Source organism: Eptesicus fuscus, chromosome 2 (assembly GCF_027574615.1).
Source record: "Eptesicus fuscus isolate TK198812 chromosome 2, DD_ASM_mEF_20220401, whole genome shotgun sequence".
Taxonomy (NCBI): Eukaryota; Metazoa; Chordata; class Mammalia; order Chiroptera; family Vespertilionidae; genus Eptesicus; species Eptesicus fuscus.
Window position 1 is genome coordinate 69,002,901 of NC_072474.1, and position 19,648 is coordinate 69,022,548.

At 44.0% G+C, this 19,648-nt stretch overlaps 1 protein-coding gene and 1 non-coding gene across 2 annotated transcripts in view; one reads left to right on the forward strand and one right to left on the reverse strand.

Annotated features, from left to right (window-relative positions):
- The window catches only part of SHROOM3 (shroom family member 3), a 292,517-nt gene that overhangs the window by 205,111 nt on the left and 67,758 nt on the right, over nucleotides 1-19,648 (reverse strand). The window lies entirely within an intron of this gene.
- On the forward strand, nucleotides 9,246-9,375 carry LOC114232294 (small nucleolar RNA SNORA3/SNORA45 family). The gene has a single exon (XR_003618330.2). It is a non-coding gene; the product is annotated as a small nucleolar RNA SNORA3/SNORA45 family (small nucleolar RNA).

The following is a 19,648-nucleotide window of genomic DNA, read 5'->3' on the forward strand; positions in this document are numbered from 1 at the left end:
CTCTGTCTTCCTTGATTCCCTCCTCCAAGCCATCGCAGGTACTCGCTTCCATGGTCAGACCTTAGCTCTTGACATTACCGATGTGCAAAGCTTCCATGCTCCCAATTTCAAGCACCCCACTCTCTGACCACCATCCTGTTTTTTGGTTTTCTCTAGTAACAGCTTTATTGAGTTATAATTCACATGCCATAAAACTCATCATTTTAAAGTATACAATTCAATGATTTTAATGAGTTCACAGAGTTGTACGACTGTTACCATAATGACCATTAGAATATTTTAGTCACCCCTCTCCCTCAAAACCATATATATTAGCCTTCACCACATTGAATCCATCAGCGAAGCCTAAATTGCTACCTTCAAAATATATTCACGATCTGATTACCTCTCACCACCTACACTGCTACTGACCTGTTCTGACCTGCCACGATCTCCTGCCTGGATTTTCTAGTGGGATCCTAACCGGTGTCCCCACTTTTGCCCATGTGCCGCTTCTGCTCACTCCACACCCTTACCCCATAATGTATTTTCTTTCCTTCTTTTTCCAGCTTTATTGAGATATTGACATGTAACATATGTCAGTTTAAGGTGTATAATACGATGATTTTAATACACATCCCATGATGTATTTCAGCACAGCAGCCTTTTAAAACTAAAATAAGTCAAACACATCACTCCTCAGCTTAGAACAATCAAATGGCTTCCCAACCCACTTAGAGTAAAAGCTCAAGTCCTCTTAATGACCTTCAAGACCCTACACAATCACACTGTCCCCCCTTTGTATCTCCTTGATCTTTTCTTCTGTCACTCTCCCTTGGGGTCACTCTGCTTTGCACCTGGCCTCCCTGAGACTCCCTGAACTGTTCAAATGCACATCAGCATGGTCTTAACTTTTAGTGGTTTTATTGTTGCTGTTTGGAACGCCTTTCTACCTGCAGGTCTCCTGTATTATTTATGTTTAGCAATGGCTGTTTCAATTTAAAAAATTCCTGGGGCAGGATTGGAGGGAGGTTGAAATAAAAGAGAGAAGAGAAAAGAAAAACTATATATAAACTCTGAAGCTCTCTGAAAGCCAGGGTCTAGTTACCTTATTCTTTGGCACAACCTGTAGGATGGTTATGTATACATTTTACAAATGGGATAACCCAGACATGGAAGGAGTAAGCCATGATCACTAATAAATCTCTAGTAAATAGTGAAGCTATGTGTTTAATAAAAAAAAAAATCTAACCTCAAAAGTCTATTTTTGGCCCATCGCATCACCGGTTTCCAGCTTCCTAGTTAGCTGAGAGCAAGCTAGGAATGGATGCTTATTACAAAATTCAAATATTTACAAAAGTAATCAATTCAGCTTATTTTTATAAGTTATTCACCCTGACTCTACCCTAAAAGGAAACTTCTGTGTATTCAACAGAGGTTTAATGAGGTTCCAGAGATTCCTGGCAATTTTTCAACTAAATCATCTGGGATCATTTTTGCATGATAAAAACTCCACCAAGTGGCCCACTGCACACAGATGCTTGTCAGCAAATTTACTCCTTCCAGTTGCTACTAAGGAGACATAAACAGAAGGTCCTGCCAGTGAAAGAAATGAAAGAAAAACAATTTATTAATTGCTTTACTCAGCAGTACCATTTCCCAAAACTCCATGATGGGTGGCCCAAATATTTAGAAACCCATGCTCCATAGACCTTCTTTTAAAATGAGTTGTACCCCTGGGCCTTGAGCAGATGCCTGAGAACGCACAGGGTGTCTGGCTCCCCCTGTTTCGATGCTGCTGAAACCCACCCCTACATCCATTATCTTTCCATTATCAGCTTTGGCATTTCTGCCCCAGCTCTGGTTTATTCTTCTCCCCTGACCTCTGACTTATGTATTTGCTTTTCCCTGTCTGGAATCCTTGCCCCAAGTAACTTCAATCGGTCAAAAACTCTGTGTTGTAAGGAGGGAGATGGATGGGGGGGGAGGGGGGGAGGAGAGAAGTGATAACCAAGTGACTCATATGGAATTGTTTGCAGCCTGGCTCCCGGCCAACCTCTCCCCACTTATTTTATGGTGATGGGTTATTCATTAAATGACCCTGAACCAGCAGTGAGAGGTTGGTTTCTATTGAAAGTTGGCTTTCTATAAATATTAAATCAGCTCAATAAAATAGCTAATTTAAAATATCCTACCAAGTCTGGTTTCTACTTCCTACAGTTGAAGTTTGGAAATGGAATGGTGGTCAGGACATTATTGTACAGCCCCTGAAGTCCTATTCATGGCCTCCAGTATAACTGTAACTTCCAGTCAGGAATGTTTCCCAGTTGCTAAGTAGTCTAAAGTTAATCAGCATAATCTGAATAACAATCCTGAGAGGTCAATTAGTATTATCCGTATTTTACAGACAAGAAATGTGAGGAAACTTGGCCCAAAGTCCAACATAGAATATGGGGAGGAATTGGAATTGAGGCTCAGTTTAAGCACAAAGTCCACGGGCAACACATTTACAGGTGGCTGGCAACATCCAATGGAAATGTTCATTTCACTGGTTTATAAATAAACCGATGTACTGAGCACCTGCTCTGTGCTGGGCTCAGTAGATAGAACATTTGTTTTTTACCCCCTTGCAATCTAGTCGGAATTGCAAGGTCTATAAAGAAGTAAGATAACTAGCAATGCAAATAACATATTTAAGTACCAAACATGAATTAGAAACAGGAAATGCTGTCTGTGTTCAGACCCAGGCAGGACCAGGAGGGTCTGGGGAGAAGGGGGATTACCTGGAAAGCTCTTGGCCAGTTGCTAGAAGGGCTCTTGAATTTTGTAAAACTTGAGCCAGAGAGTAAATCTTTTCCATGGTCCCCAAGGAGGAAAATGAAACAAGGACAGTGGAGTCTGTGTCATATTAAAGGCCAATCTCTCCATTTAGAAAAAAAATGCTAATGGGTGATGAGCTGTGTGTTCACAGACTTGAAAATAATTATCTTAATGTCTGGACATTATTTATTTATCTGAAATTCAAATTCAATTCAAGGTCTAGTATTTTTATTTGCTAAATCTGGCAGCATTACTCTCCCTACCACATCCCACTCAGGACTGCCTACCTTGAAGGTTTTTTATTGACTTTGAGAAGAAGGACCTTTGGAAAGGGGAAGGAGACAGTTTAACTCTGCAGGCTGGAAGCTTGACTTGGTCCCTGCAGCCAGAGGTGAGTTCAGAGGGGAAACCATCACATGAACCACACTCATCAGAGATGAACACATATATTCAAACCAATCAGGCTTGTTGTGTCCAACCACTATGCTTTGCCCAGTGTCTGGAATGCCCTTCTTCCCATCCCTCATCATTTGCTTGGTAAATTCATGTATTTGTTTATCTATTTAGCTGATTCATTCATTGACTTGGCCAATATCTATTGAGCATCTACTGTATGCCAGGTATTGTATTAGGAGCTGAAAACATATACTTCCCTCACTATTCAAGCAACAATCTACACTAATAAAAGAGAAACATGTAAATTGACCATCCCTCCGCTATGCCCACCAGCCAATCAGGAGTGAGTATGCAAATTAACCCAACAAAGATGGTGGCAGCCATGGAGCTGGAGTGAGCAGGAGGCTTGGGTTGCCCCCGGCAACAGAGGAAGCCAAGCTTTCTGCCCGCCCTGGCTGCCGATGAAGGAGTGGCTGGGAGCCTGGGTCACTGGGGTGCGTGGCCAGTCTGAAAACGACCCTCAGCCCCTTACCCAGGCTGGCCAGGCACCCCATCGGGACCCCCCACCCTGAAGGGGGTGTGGCCAGCCTGAAAATGGCCCTCAGCCCCTTACCCAGGCTGGCCATGCCCCCATGGAGTAAGAGTCCCCACTGGGGGGTGTGGACAGCTTGAAAACAGCCCTCAGCCCCTCACCCAGGCTGGCAACACCCCCCCCCCCCCAGCGGGGACCCTCACCCCATGAGGGCGTGGCCAGCCTGCAAACCACCACAGGCCCCTTGCCCAGGCTGCCCCATGCCCCAAGGGGACCCCCACCCTGATCCAGGACACCCTTCAGGGCAAACCAGCTGGCCCCCACCCATGCTCCAGGCCTCTATCTATACTAATTAAAGGGTAATATGCTAATTAGACTGGGAGACCCTCCAGGAGACCTTCTGGACATTATTCTGGACAAAGCCATGGTGGTGGGGCCGAGGTAGAGGCAGTTAGAGGCCAAGAGGGGAGGGCAGTTGTGGGTGATCAAGCCAGGATGGGATGGCAGTTGTGGGTGATCAGGCCAGTGAGGGGGCCTATTGGGGGTGATCAGGCTGCCTGGGGGGGCAGTTGGGGGTGAGCAGACCAGGAAGGGGGACAGTTGGGGGCGAGCATGCCGTCAGTGGGGGTCAGTTGGGGGTGATCAGGACAGCGGGGTGGGCAGTTTGGGGTGAGCAGGCTAGCAGGGGGGCAGTTGGGGGCAAGCAGGCCGGCAGGGGGGGCAGTTGGGGGCAAGCACGCTGGCACTAGGAGCAGTTGGGGGTGATCAGGCTGGCCGGGGGGGGCATTTGGGGGTGAGCAGCTGGTGGCGGGGGGCAGTTGGGGGTGAGCAGGCCGGCAGGCAGAGTGGTTAGGGACAATCAGGCAGGCAGGCAGGTGAGCAGTTAGGAGCCAGCAGTCCCAGATTGCGAGAGGGATGTCTGACTGCTGGTTTAGGTCCGATCCCTGTAAACCAGCAGTAGGACATCCTTTGAGGGGTCCCAGATTGGAGAGGGTGCAGGCCGGGCTGAGAGATACCACCCCCCGCCCATCCCCCACCATGCACGAATTTCATGCACTGGGCCACTAGTAATCATGATAATAGCTAATAGTTTTTAGGGCTTGTTGTGAGCTAGGCACTATATGAAATGCTTTATATCTATTAAGTCATTATAGACTTAATAGATATAAAGCATTCACAAAACACTATGATGTAGCTACTATTTTGTCAAGCTTCACAAAACACTATGATGTAGCTACTATTATTATTCACATTTGAACAATGAGGACATTGAGACATAATGAGGTTATAAGAACAAACTCACAAACAAATAAAACCCCACTCGTTTCCGGTCATACAGCTAATAAATATTAGAGGCAGGATCTGAATCATACAGTTTCCAGAGCCTGAATAGTCTCTTAACATTATATTAGACAGAAATTGCTCTAAGTCTTGAAAACAGAAGAAATGTAACACAGGGAATTAGTCATGTAGGTAGTGGGTGAACTCCCAAGCCACGGCAAAAAGCCACTGACTCCCACACCCAGGGGTCTGTCTGGTGCGGCCATGGCAGGCAGGATCTGGTGTTGTGGGAAAGACACAACCACTGTCACAGACAGTCTCTGAGATGAATAGGTAAGAGAAGTACCCTGGCTTTGTCTTCCTCCCACCCTCCATCCATCTCACATCGGCCAACCCCACCAGAAGCCAGTTGACTAGGGAGACTGAGAAGGGTAGCCTGCGGGGGTAGCCTCCTTGAGGAGAAGCCAGGACTGGCCTCGAGGCCACGAAGACCCAGGACAACAGGCAGAGCCCATCAGAGATTGTGCTTCTCTTGTGACCGCTATGAGAAACTGCAGTCTAACGATGCTGACCACCCCTGCAGTACCAGATAACAGTGACAAGTGCTGTCCTTTGGTGTCCCATCAAGGTCTAGGCTCCATGACAAAACCACTCTTCTGCTAACTTACTATTCTCCAAATAAGTCTAAATTCAATTGGATTGGGCTACAACATTTTTTATGTTTTAATTGACAGTGACCACGATGAACACTTTTTGAGCCTCTGTTTTGCATCAGACATTGTGCTAGGTCCTGTAGATAGAGAGCTCAAAAAAGGGAGAGGCCCTGGATGTCAAGGAATTCTCCATCAACGGGAAACAGACAACTAAACAAACAATGTCTCTGCCTTGTTGTAAGTGACCACAGTAATCACATATGTTTGAACTTGGGAGCTCCAATGAGGGTAACACCCACCCCAATAGCCTGGAAATGCAGGAAATAAGATTGTTTTATGAGAGTTTAATCTGTAAAATCAATCACAATGGATCACAGTGGAGACAAGCAAAGACAAATAATGAAGATAGAATAACCTCTGAGGCTCCACCTAGCTCGGAAGTCCTGGGACTCTGTGCTCTACACACACACACACACACACACCAGAGGCCACTATCCAGTGCACCTGTTGCATACCACACATTGGGGCACATCTTTCCATGCATAATCTCATTTATTGGACCTCTGGGTCTCCGAATTTCACTCATGGATACTTTAACTTTATAAGTAGAGGTCCGGTGCATGCATTCGTGCACCAGTGGGGTCCCTCAGCCTGGCTTGCAGGGATCGAGCCAAAACCAGCAGTCCGACATCCCCTGATGGGTCCCAGATTGCGAGAGGGTGCAGGCCAGGCTGAGGGACCCCACCGGTACATGAATCTGTGCACAGGGCCTCTAGTATATAGATAATTTCGCAGGTGGAAAATTATGCAAGAAGTTATTTGTTCTACCTAGACTAAATAGCTGCAGAGCAGGCATGAAAACCCAGTCTCCAGATTCCCATCTGTGCTCTAAGACACTACCCCAGACACAGGAGTTCGTTCTTCAGTTACAAAAATAAAACTTGGCTAAAGCAAGACTCCCTGAATTTCCACTTAGTTGACAGCTTCCCAGATTGTGTGCGAACGCCTCTTAAAAAAATATTAAATGACTAGGGGACATCTGTAATACTTTCAACAATAAAGATTTTTTTAAAAAATTAAGTGAATGTAATATGTGGTTATTTTTCACATTCAGTCAGCTGATGGGGTCAAGATGAGAGGGTGGTGGTTTTATGTTTATCACTGTTTTTTAAATACAAAACCTTTGCAGGGTGCATCGCTTTTAAACACTCTGCACTAGTTGTGAGCTCATTCTTGGCTTTTCCACAACAGTGTTCTCGAAGGTGATGCCCAGAGACTCTTCCCCTCTGTCTTCTGCCCACACTCATCTACCCCCGGAGAGCCTAGTGGGAACAACCTGGCCCAGCCCCTGGCAGACTAATGGGAACAATCTGGAAACAGGCTTCAGGGTGATGGGAACAGTGGCTGCTGACTCCAGTGACGCCTGCCTTTGGGTTTCTCTGGGACATCACTAAGCCTCCCGTAGGTATTGTAAGTGTCCATTTCAATTTATGATTTAACTATGATTCTGCTTTTTATAGACACTCTTGCCACCTCTCTGACCCTCATGTATATGTTCCTACACTAATGTGAAGTCACATGGAGGAAGGTTCATTAAATAATAACAAGCACTTTTCAAAAAAAAAAAAAAAAAAAGGCTGGGTTTTAAACCAGAAGTAATTGAATTTATCTTGAATTTGAAAGACTGAGTTTTCTATTACCAACTAGAAATTGGGGGTCATGAGTTAATTTAATTCAATTACAGGGAAATAAAATTACCTTTTAGCTCACTTGACGTTTATGTGATAGAAAAAGTTGACTCCCTCAACACATTTTAGTGTAAATTCACTGTTACTATTACAATTTTATCTCAAATTTCAGAATGAGAGGCTTATAGGGAAGTGAACGATTACAAGGTGTCCATAAGTAAAATGAAACAGAACGATAGCTCATCAAGACCTGCTTTCTGAGGAAAAGCACATCTTGGCCCTGACTCTTCCTGTGTATTGGAAATGACCTGCAGCAGGCTCTCAGGTTCGAGGACATTATTTTGTCCCCGTGGGACAGGAGATTGAAGTGTTCACACTTTTCAGCTCCTTACTGTAAAAGAAGGCAGGCCTCACAGAACAAGCTGGCGGAGAGAATGGGGGTTGTTTCCAATGGCCAGCATCACTGGCCTCCCTGGAAAGGCAGTTTGTTTGATGGCCTTGCTCGGGGCTTTCAGGATTTTCTTTGCAAAGGAGTGGGAGGTAATTATCTTCGAGACATTGTCCGAGCGCTGGTGAAATTGATGGCTGCCCAAGGGCTGTATGGACAGAGCACACTGCCACTGGGTTATGGCTTACTAAGTGCTGGACTGAGAGATCTGCATTTAATCCCTAAACCGGCCCCATGAGGAAAACACAGGTGTAGCTGAGAAACGCAGAAGCTCAGGTTATGATGATCTTTCAAATCGTTTTCCCATCGTAGCACCTCCTTGAGGACTGAGAGGACCAATCTCTTGGCACACGTGTGTGTACACCATTCACAGCATGCTGGAGGGAAAGCTCGAGAATGGACAGGGTTCAGTATCTTGCTGGGGTTAAGAGAGTGACTGAACTGAGATTTGTAACCCAAAACTGTGATTTACAAAAACTGTGTTCTTGACCACTACTTTTTACTGTAGTGTACAAATTATTTGCATGGTGTTGTGAAATTCTCACAAACTTCTCCACGGGATGAATTATATTTGTCTTTATTGGAAGAGTGAATATAACTGAGTCTCTCCATGATGCTGGTGTTAGGACATAGGCCAAACCCACACTTTATTGGGTGTTCAGAGCTTAAGGCCATTTGACTAATGTTTTAATGGAAATCCTGCCATCTCATTGGCTACATTGTAAAAAGATTCTACTCTATGCATGTTCTGAGTAGGAGGGTGTTGAAGTCATGGCAAAATCTAGCAAACAGCACACCTATTATTATACAGTTGACTCTTGAATAACATGGGGATTGGGGTCATCAACTTCCTCACAGAACAACTTATGATTCCTCTAAAATGTAACTACAGTCTTCTCTCAGTATCCACAGGAGATTGGATCCAGGACCCCCTGGGGATACCCAAATCCACAGATGCTCAAGTCCCTTACATAAAATGGCAAAGGACAAGGCATCCTCGGACTTCCAACCATGAACTGAAAATAGTACTAGAAAATTGGAAGTCACTCAGGGTAACTTACTGTATCCCAGGGCAATTTGGGGAAGCAAGTATATTCCTTGGCAGTTTCTCCTTTTTATGCATCTGAGTCCACTGAGAGGTTGGTTAGGAGGATATTCCTCCACAGACCAGCCAGTCGGTACCCAGCCTCCCATGTGACCATCTCTGACTGCAGGATGCAGATGCAGAAGGTGAGAAGGGCTTTCCATATGAGTGTCATTTGTTAATCTGGTCCTCTCAGCTCCATGTTCTGCTTCTTCGAAGCTTGTATGGGTGTGAGAGTTAAAGATCTCATCTTCTATGTCACCATACCCGAAGACAAAATCTTCCTCTGGTTATTAAAAAAGAAGAGTGGGAGGAGGAGAAGAATCTTAAACTGGCTAAGAACTTACTCAAGAAGGACTGGGCTCCCGAGACTGCAGTCACATCCACACACAGCTCCTGTCCTGTGCGTTAGGGTCTCCAGAGAGAACCTCCTGGTCTTGATTCACCAGAGAGGGTGATCAGTGCCCCCAGTAGTGCCCAGATCGGGAACATGTCCTAGCTGGCTCCTAGATGGAGAGGGTTGGCAGGCATCTTCCCTCATACCCACCGGGGAGTTGGGATGTGCTGTGGTACAGTATAAACCCTTTTCTCTGTTCCTCTAGGGCTACAGCACAGCTCTGGGGAAGGAAAAGCTCCCTGAGCAGACTGCCATGGTGGAGGCCAAATCCTTTAGCAGAAGAGCTGAAAAGATTAAGGGCCTGTGGAGGGGCTGGGGGGCTATGTCCTGGGAATGTGAAGTCACATGGAAGAAGGTTCATTAAATAATAACAAGCACTTTTCAAAAAAAAAAAAAAGGCTGGGTTTTAATTGAATTTATCTTGAATTTGAAAGACTGAGTATTCCATTACCAACTAGAAATTAGGGGTTATGAGTTAATTTAATTCAATTATAGGGAAATAAAATTACCTTTTAGCTCAGTTGACATTTATGCGATAGAAAAAGTTCACTCCTTCAACACATCTTAGTGTAAATTCACTGTTACTATTTCAATTTTATCTGAAATTTCAGAATGAGAGGCTTGAAGCCCTCTTACAGGGGTTTTCACCCTCAATGCAGGAATTTGAAGTCACTTGTCAGGAGATATAGCAGTGGGCACTGTGGTTGGCGCCCCCGTCTCTACTCCACCCTTCCTTCACGGTGCACTTGGTGCCCGCGTCTCCGGGTGAGCCCACCTGTGCTGCCGCAGGGATGGTTCAGGAAAACCAAGCCCCAGCCGATCTGGCACGTGACATTTCCCTGATCAGAGGGGTGGGTCATGGGCCAGCCAGCCAGCACTGAGGACAGGCCTCGCTCTGGAGACGAACACTGAACCATGGAGCTAGCCTTAGTTTGAAGCTGACACGGTAAAGACATCTTTCAGGCTACCAAACCAAATGGACTCGGAGACCACTGCCTCTGAACGTCCAGGGCTGCGTTCACCAGTCTCTTCCACTGTGTCACATGCAACCAAAGCACCCGGAGATGTTTCGGCTGAAGAAGGGGACTTTCTCAGCTCCTAACTCGCACTGTCCGAGTAAGGTAGGGCCCCGCAGGAGTTACCGCATACGTTAGTACCTTTTTTTCTAGAAGGGTACTCAAAGAAATAAACACATATTCTATGAAATGAAAACCCAGAGCATCCCTATTTCCCATATTTCATACTTATCTTCCCCCCAACCTGTGATGCCATTCTTCTGCACAATGGATCTATATTTCTTTTCTCTTCCTCCTTCCCTTCCTCCCTCCCTGTTTTTTCCTTCCTTAAAGAGAGAAGGAGAGGACAAGGAGGAGGAGAAGGAGAAAGAGTGAGAAGGCAGGCAGGCATCCGCAATGGCTCCCTGCTTCTGATCAGGTGGATGAAACATTCCTTATTAGCTCTTATATAAAACTAAGAGTGTGTGGTTCCATTGTTCAGGGCTATTGGGTGACTCCAAGAGAACAATCCATTCCATAAATTCCACTGACAACTCAGGTGATGCAAGCGGTGGGACACAATGCACATCGATTGTTTTCTCTGTCCCAGAGAGCAAGGCTGAAGGCTGTAGGATTATTATATTTCACTCACCCGGTTTCTCTCACGTACCACTCCCCGGCTCGTACAGTAACTCCAGGTCAGAATTTAGAACAAGCCATCGAACAGGACAATTGTCAAAGTACAAACATTGACTTTACAAGGTGGCAGTTAAAAATAACCTGCCAGCGACTCCGAGTGTGCCAGCCAAGGCATTGTGCTGCACGGTGCGGGGTGGGGAACGTCCGGCCTGAGGGCCGTGTGAGGCCCTCGAAATCGCTGGGTCTGGCCCTGCCGAGGTGTTAGGGGCGAGTTAATTAAATGTTGGACCAAATATAGCAGGCCAATTTTAAAGTTGATAATGTTTTATGGCCCGTGAATGATGTTATAAATATCCAAATAGCCCTTGGCAGAAAAATGGTTCCCCACCCCTGGTGTAAAGTATACCCAAGACGTCCTCCCGGAGGCCTTTGCACCCACATTCTTTCAGTTCCTTCTTGTGGCTGCAGGTTGATGATGTTCAAAGGGGGCCACTGTCTTTCAGATGTCAGATTTTCAAGCTCCTGCCCTCTTTGTCCAATTCTCCCTGGCCTTCTTTGCTGGGCCTTCTCCTTTGCTCTGCTTTTCAGGATTTTATATCCAGCCTTCTACTTGTAACTACCTTCTTCTCGCTACGCTCTAACTGGGAAATCTAAAAATCCATGATGTCACTCAACACCAACATATGCAGGAGTCACCAGGCCAGGTCTGCTTCCTGGGCCCCAGGCCATCTCACTGAGGCCCTCACCTGGCCCTTCAGGGTCAGCACTTCCAAACTGAGCACAGCCTCTCTCCCCCTCCACCAGCCTTCGTCTGCAGCCCCGTTTGCTCTTCTTCCCGTATTCCTGCAGGGCAGGCTGCACCAACCACCCAGGCACCCAAGCACCCTGTTCTTCCCTCTTCCATATCTGCCCATCCATTCAGCAGCCAAGTCTTTCCCATTTGGGCTCCTTCACAGCTCTCACACACCCTCCCCTCCTCTGATGCCCCTTCTTTCTTATCTGGCTCATTCCACCAGTCTCCCACCTGATCGTCCCCAGGCTTCTCCATATTCCTAGTCCCCAAAGCAAAATTCGCTCAGGCTATTCCTTGGCTCCTGCCTTGGCTCCTCTGGCCTTCATGGCCAAAGCCAATTCTCTCGATGCAGCCATCTCGATGACATGCTTCCTGCCTCTCTCCAGGTTCCACTCCCACCATTTTACACACATGCCCTTTGCCCCAACCATGCTGGCTAGCTGGCAGCTGCCCAGGTGCACTCTCAGACCTGCAGCTGGTTTCTACACTGTCCTTCAAACCTCTGCTCAGCTGCATGTCACTTCTCCTCCAAACCTTCCTAACCTGCCCGCCCTGAGTCAGCACTGTTGTCTCTGTTCCTGGCGCCTGTGCTCTGAGACCTTCATGATGCATGTCCTTCCACTGTGTCCTTCATAACATGGAGACAGCCTTATGGGCAAGGGCAATGGCCCGCACCCCTTTTTTACAGAGCATTTTCCCCAAAATTTTATTTTACTTGGAAATATTTCTAACCTTTAGAAAATTTGAAAGCATGGTAAAATAAACACACTATTCACCAAAATTTGTTAACATTTGCCACATTATGCACTCTTCTCTCCTCTCCCCTCCCCTCCCTTCCCCTCTGTAAAAGCTTTATATACTGCACCAGCTGAATAGTGTCCCTGAGAATTGACGTCTACCCAGTACCTGTGAATAGAACTTATTGGAAATAGGGTCTTTGCAGACATAATCAAGATAAGATGAGGTCATGCTGGATTAGGATGGGCCCTAATCCAATAACTGGTGTCCTTATAGGAAGAGGGATAAAGACACACAGAGAGAAGACTATCGTGTGAAGACAGAGGTAAAGGTTGGAGCAGTGTAGCTGCAAATTAAGGAATGCCGAGGCTTGCTGACCTCCACCAGAGCTGGAAGAGGCAGGAAGGATCCTTCCCTGCAGGCTTCCCCGCCACCACCCTGCTCTCACACTTCTTGCATCCAAAATGGTCAGAAAATACATTTTTATTGTTTTAAGCCACCCAGTTTGTGGTAGTTTGCTATAGCACTCTAGAAAATAATAAAATAATAATACACACACACACACACACACACACACACACACACACACACAGTATAGATATTAACATATCTATCAATATACAGCGTATCCCCAAAAATGTATGCACACTTTAACAGCTGATAGCTCAATTTTGAAAATGAAATGTATTTTAATAAACACTGCCTTTATAATTATTCAAAGTGTATGTATACATTTTTTGGGGACACCGTATAGTATAAAAAATTTTTTACTGAACCATTTGAAAGGAAACTTTAGGCATCATGACATTTATTTCTTAATTTTTTAGTATCTCCCAAAAATAAAGATATTTTCTTATATAACTATAATATCATTATCATACTCCAAAAATGTAACATTAAATATAATATAAAGTCTATATGATATGACATGTGATATAACATATGACAATATAATATAGAGTAGATAGTCAAACTTCTCACTGGTCCTAACAAAGACATTTATAGCTTTAAAAAAAATCTAGAATTCAATCAAGGTTCATTCATTGTATTTAACTATCATCCTATATAATAAAGAGCTAATATGCAAATGGCCGTCACGCCCTCACACCCTTGCGCCCTCATGCCTGAACTGCTCAGACACTCAACACTGGGGAGAGAGGAATGGGGACCAGCCAGGCACAAATTAGCTCACAAGAAAGGAATGGGGACCAACCAGGCTGTGGCCCAGGAGAGGGACAAGCCGCCCGCCCCGCAGTCCCAGGTGCCAACAGCTGCACCTGCGCCTGTGGCCCAGGTGTAGGGTGAGGCAAAGGCAGTTAGGGGCGAACAGGCCAGCAGGGGAGCAATTAGGGGTAATCAGGCTGGTAAGGGAGCAGTTAGGGGCAATCAGACAGGCAGGCAGAGGTGGTTAGGGGCAATCAGGCAGGCAGAGGTGGTAAGGGGCGATCAGGCAGGCAGGCAGGTGAGCAGTTAGGAGCCAGTGGTCCTGGATTGTGAGAGGCAGTCAGACATCCCGGATTGGAGAGGGTGTGGGCCAGGCTGAGGGACCCCCCCCACCCCGTGCATGAATTTTGTGCACCAGGCCTCTAGTGTTTTTAGAATCTTCTTATCCTCCAATAGTTCCCTGCCTTTTCTTCTTATTTGTTCTTTTATTGATCTTGAAATTTTTAGAGTCCAGGACAGTTTTGTATATTGCTACCAAATTTGGATTTGTCTGTTTCCTCATGATTAGATTCATGTTAAACTAGTTTGACACAGAACTACAAGGGTGACATTATGTCCTCCTTAGTGCATCATATCAGGAGGCACATTATGACATTTGATTTGATTATCAATGCACATTGATAATGGTAAGTTTGATCACATGGTTAAGATGGAGGATTGTGTCTTACTGTTCCCAATACTTATCAATAGGCCTGTGAACCCTTAATTGCTCATTGAATGAATGAGAGCTTATGAAGAACTAAAACTAAAAAATTTGAAAATTTGGCAATATGTGCAACTTCTTATTAATCGTGGACATCACTGGGCACAGTGACTGTGCCATCCCTTCTATGATATTAATGTTCTGCACTAAAATGTGAAAGCTATTGTGCAAACAGAGTGCTACTGGCTTACACAGAATTCAGCTGTGAGCTTAGAAGTTTTGGAACATAGCTATCAGGATAGCTGTATAAACACTCAAAAATCAAGCAAATTATGTCTTACTGACTTGAATGGCATTCCTTTCTTCCACGATATTGAATTTAGGCTCCAGCAATTTAGGCCAGTTTTCATATATAGAGTTAGTGAATCTATATATGTAAAAGGCTAATATGCAAAGTGTCCCCTCTAGAGTTCTACTGTGAGACCGGGAGTTCGATCGCTCGCTACGACATGTGCTGACCACGAGGGGGCAGCGCAGAATGAAGGAAGGCACTGGCCGGCAGCTGGCAGCCAGGGAAGGAACAGAAATTTACTAAGTAGAAAAATGCAGTCCACAGACTGCACTGGATCCACTTCTGGATGTCACTCTAATGGAGATGGGACAACCTGGAGCTCATCAGAGGGGTGTCCTCTAGGAATGGTGTTAAGAGGGAAGTCTTAGGAGCCAAACCACCTGGGTTCCAAGTTAGGCTATGTATCGCTTTGGGCACATTACTTAACCTCTCTGTGCCTCAGTTTCCTATAAAATAGGGTTGGTATGAAATGTATATGAATTAATGTATATATAATTTGCTTAAAAAACACATACTATGTAATCAATAAACATTGATTATTCTTACTAGTGTCACCATCACTTTCATCATGAGGAACCCAGGACCTTTTGGTCCACAGGCCAATGCTCTATCCATTGAGCCAAACTGGCTAGAGTGAGGGAGGGAGGCTTTGAAATAAAACCTTGTGCCTTAATGAGAATTCACTCTGCCTTTGTCTCTGTCTTTCAAAGTCATGAACATTTAGTGAGTGCCTGTAGGTGCCAGATGCTAATGTGAGATGGAGGGGACTACAAATGAATACATGTAGTCCCTGATTTGAGGTTTGAGCCTCCCCAAAATACCTCTAAGAGGTTCATTGTTTTGTTTGTTTGTTTTTACCTATTTATCAGAAATTGATAATTTGATACTTGATATTATTCCTAAGAATCTCTCTCTTACTTTTCACTAGGAAGATGCACAAACACAGATAAAATCAAAATAATCATCTTGTAATTTCTGAAAAGTATTTGAGCAGACATTTCCTTATACTTAAATAAATCTCTCATTTTAAAAGCCGTCCTTCTGGGTTTTAAAAAATTAACTGGATTAAGGAAAATGACCATAAATAATTTATAGCATTTACTTTTAAAGAAAAGGACTTCTTGTCCCACTCCTGCTGCACCATTGTTCTGTTGTAGCCACAATGTCCCAGTGAGGCAGCTAGTAGATCATTCAACCCACATCTTTTTACAGCTGGTGCACCTAAGAGACCTTGGTTCAATGAGTGGTCCGCCGAGGTCACGTGGTGACAAGTTCTTGGCCAGGCCCTCCTCTGCAGACACCTGATCTTTTCCTCTCTCCATTAGCATACATAGGCCCTCACAGATCTGGGAATTAGCAGAACAGATCCCATAATGTTTAAGAAATTGCCAAGATAACCCCAGCCACTAATTTAAACCTAAGGACCCCCATCCCTCCAAAACCCCTAAGAATTCTCTGGTAAATCAACAACTCAACCAAGAAAAATTCCTTAAATATAATTTGCATGGACAAGAATCCTAAATCTTATCTCTCTACCTAGCACATCATCTGAAAAAAATGACAAGTTAGCTAGACCAGTGGTCGGCAAACTCATTAGTCAACAGAGCCAAATATCAACAGTACAACAATTGAAATTTCTTTTGAGAGCCAAATTTTTTAAACTTAAACTTCTTCTAACGCCACTTCTTCAAAATAGACTCGCCTAGGCCTTGGTATTTTGTGGAAGAGCCACACTCAAGGGGCCAAAGAGCCGCATGTGGCTCAGGAGCCGCGGTTTGCTGACCACTGAGCTAGACTAATGAGAAGTCACCCAGGCAGAGCTTGGACTAGCAGAGCTGAGAGCAGTCCACCGGGCATGCAGAGTTAGGCGTGTTGTGTACTTGGGATGCAGCTGTGCTGCTGGGGATGGGAGGGAAGGGAGTGGGCCTCTCTGGACATCCTGTCTGTAATAGTCCAGTAATTTGCCTACACCCATTCAGTGCCCACTTTGAGTACACTGGGGTGACTCGTCAGTTCCTGGACAGCAAAAGGTGTGGTCCAGGATGGACAAATACACAGACTCTTCCCCACCTGTGCCCATGGCAGGCATTTTCCACTTATCAATGCTCAGATTCCTTTTACAATAGAACATACCGGGCAGTTGTCACTTAGAAGAAACCTTACTGTTATCCTTGGAATGGTCCTTTGGGCACTAAGTATCTAAACCATTTGTAAGATTGTGGTTGAGAAAGTCACCAAGCCTGTTGTGTAGCACCAAGGAACCTACTGGAAGAGTTTTGATGATAATGAAATGAACAGACATTTCACAGGGTAGAAACGGATTTTTCTCAAGTAAGGACATAAAAGAAAAAATCCATCATTGAATACTCAGCATGATGATAGTTTGGCTGGAAACAAAACTCCCTGTGTTGACTAGCTCAGAGGAGATTCTCAAACTACCTATAAAAATTTTTTTCACAGCTTTCTCTTGTGTTTATGGTACTGGGACTGGACCTGGAGGTAGCAGCTATAATTCATTAAAGAACCCAGGACCAGCCTGGCCGGCATGGCTCAGTGGTTGAGCATTGACCTATGAACCAGGAGGTCACGCTTTCATTCCCAGTTAGGGCATATGCCAGAGTTGTGGGTTGATATAGGAGGCAGTCAACCAATGATTCTCTCTTATCATTAATGTTTCTCTTTCTCCCTCTCCCTTCCTCTCTGAAATCAATAAAAAATATATTTAAAAAAAGAAAAAAAGTACCCAGGACCAGAAACTTAGGGAACCAGAACTGGAGACCAAACTCAAGTGTGCTTATTGACTGGACTCCACGTCCCCCTTTCCCCCCAGGGCTGGCACTGGGAACGTACATTGGGACTTGGTGTTTCTGTGATGTGTTTATTGCAAAATATCTATTAGCTGATAGTTTTGGTTTCCTTCTTTAAAAAAAACACATACTCCTTTTTTCCTATATCGTGAACAAAGTGTTGTTACTGGATAGTGTCAACTGATAGGCCATTCAGTGCAGGTGTATCTCCAGGTCCCCAGGTTGGGCTCAGGTAATGCAAAGTCTGATGGCCTTGCAAGGGAACCCCAGTCCTTATACCATAAGCATCTCTGCTTATAGCGTCATCTGCTCTCAACACAGATAACTAATGGGGCAGAAACATGGTATGATTTGGACTTTAGAAATATCACTTTCATAATGTGAAGGATGAATTTTAGGGGGTGGAGGCAAGATTAGAAAGTAGAAAATTTGTTACAAAGCTATTAGAATTGACCAGGCTAGAGTTGAAGAGAGACCGAGTAAGAAAAAAGGTGAAGAAAGTAAAAGAAATCTGAGTAATAGTAGGAGATGAAATCAGCAGCCTTGGTGATTGATTGACCATAGAGGTTGAAGAAGAGGGTAGACTCTGTGGTGACTTCTAAGTCACATCATAACCCACATCTCCTCCTAGTCTACTGTTTGATTCCATAATTTCCACTAACCTTTTCCCAACCACTCTCATTGTCTATCATTCATTATGAAGTAACATTTCTGATTATGAGAAGTGAGTTACATATAATCACATTTCATACCAGGTCTCACATCAATAAGCTGAGCTTTCTACCCACCTGGTATTTGAGAATAAGTGAAGACCAATTTATATCCAAGACCTTGAATTATTCACCTCACAAAATTTTAACATTTGGGGGAGACTGATAAGTTTATCAGAAGGCCAACTCTTGGGCATCTCAATATGATCGTAAATAGTGGAATTAAATGTGGCAATGGAGATCCTTTATCCAGAGAAGTCTCAGCTTGAGTTTACATGTTTTTAGATGTAATATCCAACTCTGATCACTGGCTGATATTGCAAACCGAGACAAATGTCATATCTTCAGTTCATTAATTTTATTGGAATAAAAACCAAGCAATTGAGGAGTTTAAGGGCAAAGAGCAATCAGAAGACTTGGAAAAATGGTCAGTTTGTGAATTAGAAATTCAAAAGTTAATAATAAATAGGTCATAACAATCTGAAGACTACAGCCCAAAGGACCCTCAGAGAACAGTGAAAGAAAATTTTCTATTATATCAAAAATCATGGTATCTGTCTCCCTTTTTCTTCATTTGTTCTTATTTTCTTTCTTGTGCCAAGTGTTTTCTGTTCCATCTTTCCCCATTATCTTTTTCTCTTTCCCCATACTTCATTTTTAAATGTTTAATATATTTCCTGAATAAAGCTTCATGCTTCATATTTTATTGTAATATAATTCACATACCATAAAATTCATCCTTTTTAATTGTACAATTCAGTGGTTTTTAGTATGTTTACACTGTTGTGCAACCATCACAACTATCTCATTTCAGAACATTTTCATCACCCCAAAGGAGACCCCACCTCCATTAGCAGTCACCCTACCATCTTCCCCTATACCAGACCCTAGCAACCACCAATCCACAATACTTTCCATCTCTATGAATTTGCCTATTCTGGACATTTCATATAAATGAAATCATACAATATGTGGCCTTTTGTGTCTGGCTTTTTTCATTTAGAATAATGTTTTCAAGATTTCTCTATGTTGTAGCTTGTATCATTCCTTTTCATGGCTCAATAATATTTCATTGTATGGGTATACCACATTTAGTTTATCCATCATCAGTTAATAGATATTTGGGTTTCCCTGCTTTTTAAACATTGTTAATAATGCTGTGATCATCCATACAAACATCTGTATAGATGTATGTCTTCATTTCCCTTGAGTATACATCTACGAATAGAATTTCCTGGTTGTATGGTAACTCTATGTTTTACTTTTTGAGGAACTTCCAAACTGTTTTCCAAAGTGGATGCAAATGTTACTATAGTTCATATTGTTCACTTAAATACTTAACCAGTGAATGGCGTTTAGACATTTTTTGAAAAGTTAATTAAGTTGCCTCCTGCTTCCCATTAGTCTTTCATTGATTTTTAATGTGGGTCATTGGTCCTCAGTGCCCCTACTCCAGGAACTGTAGCAGT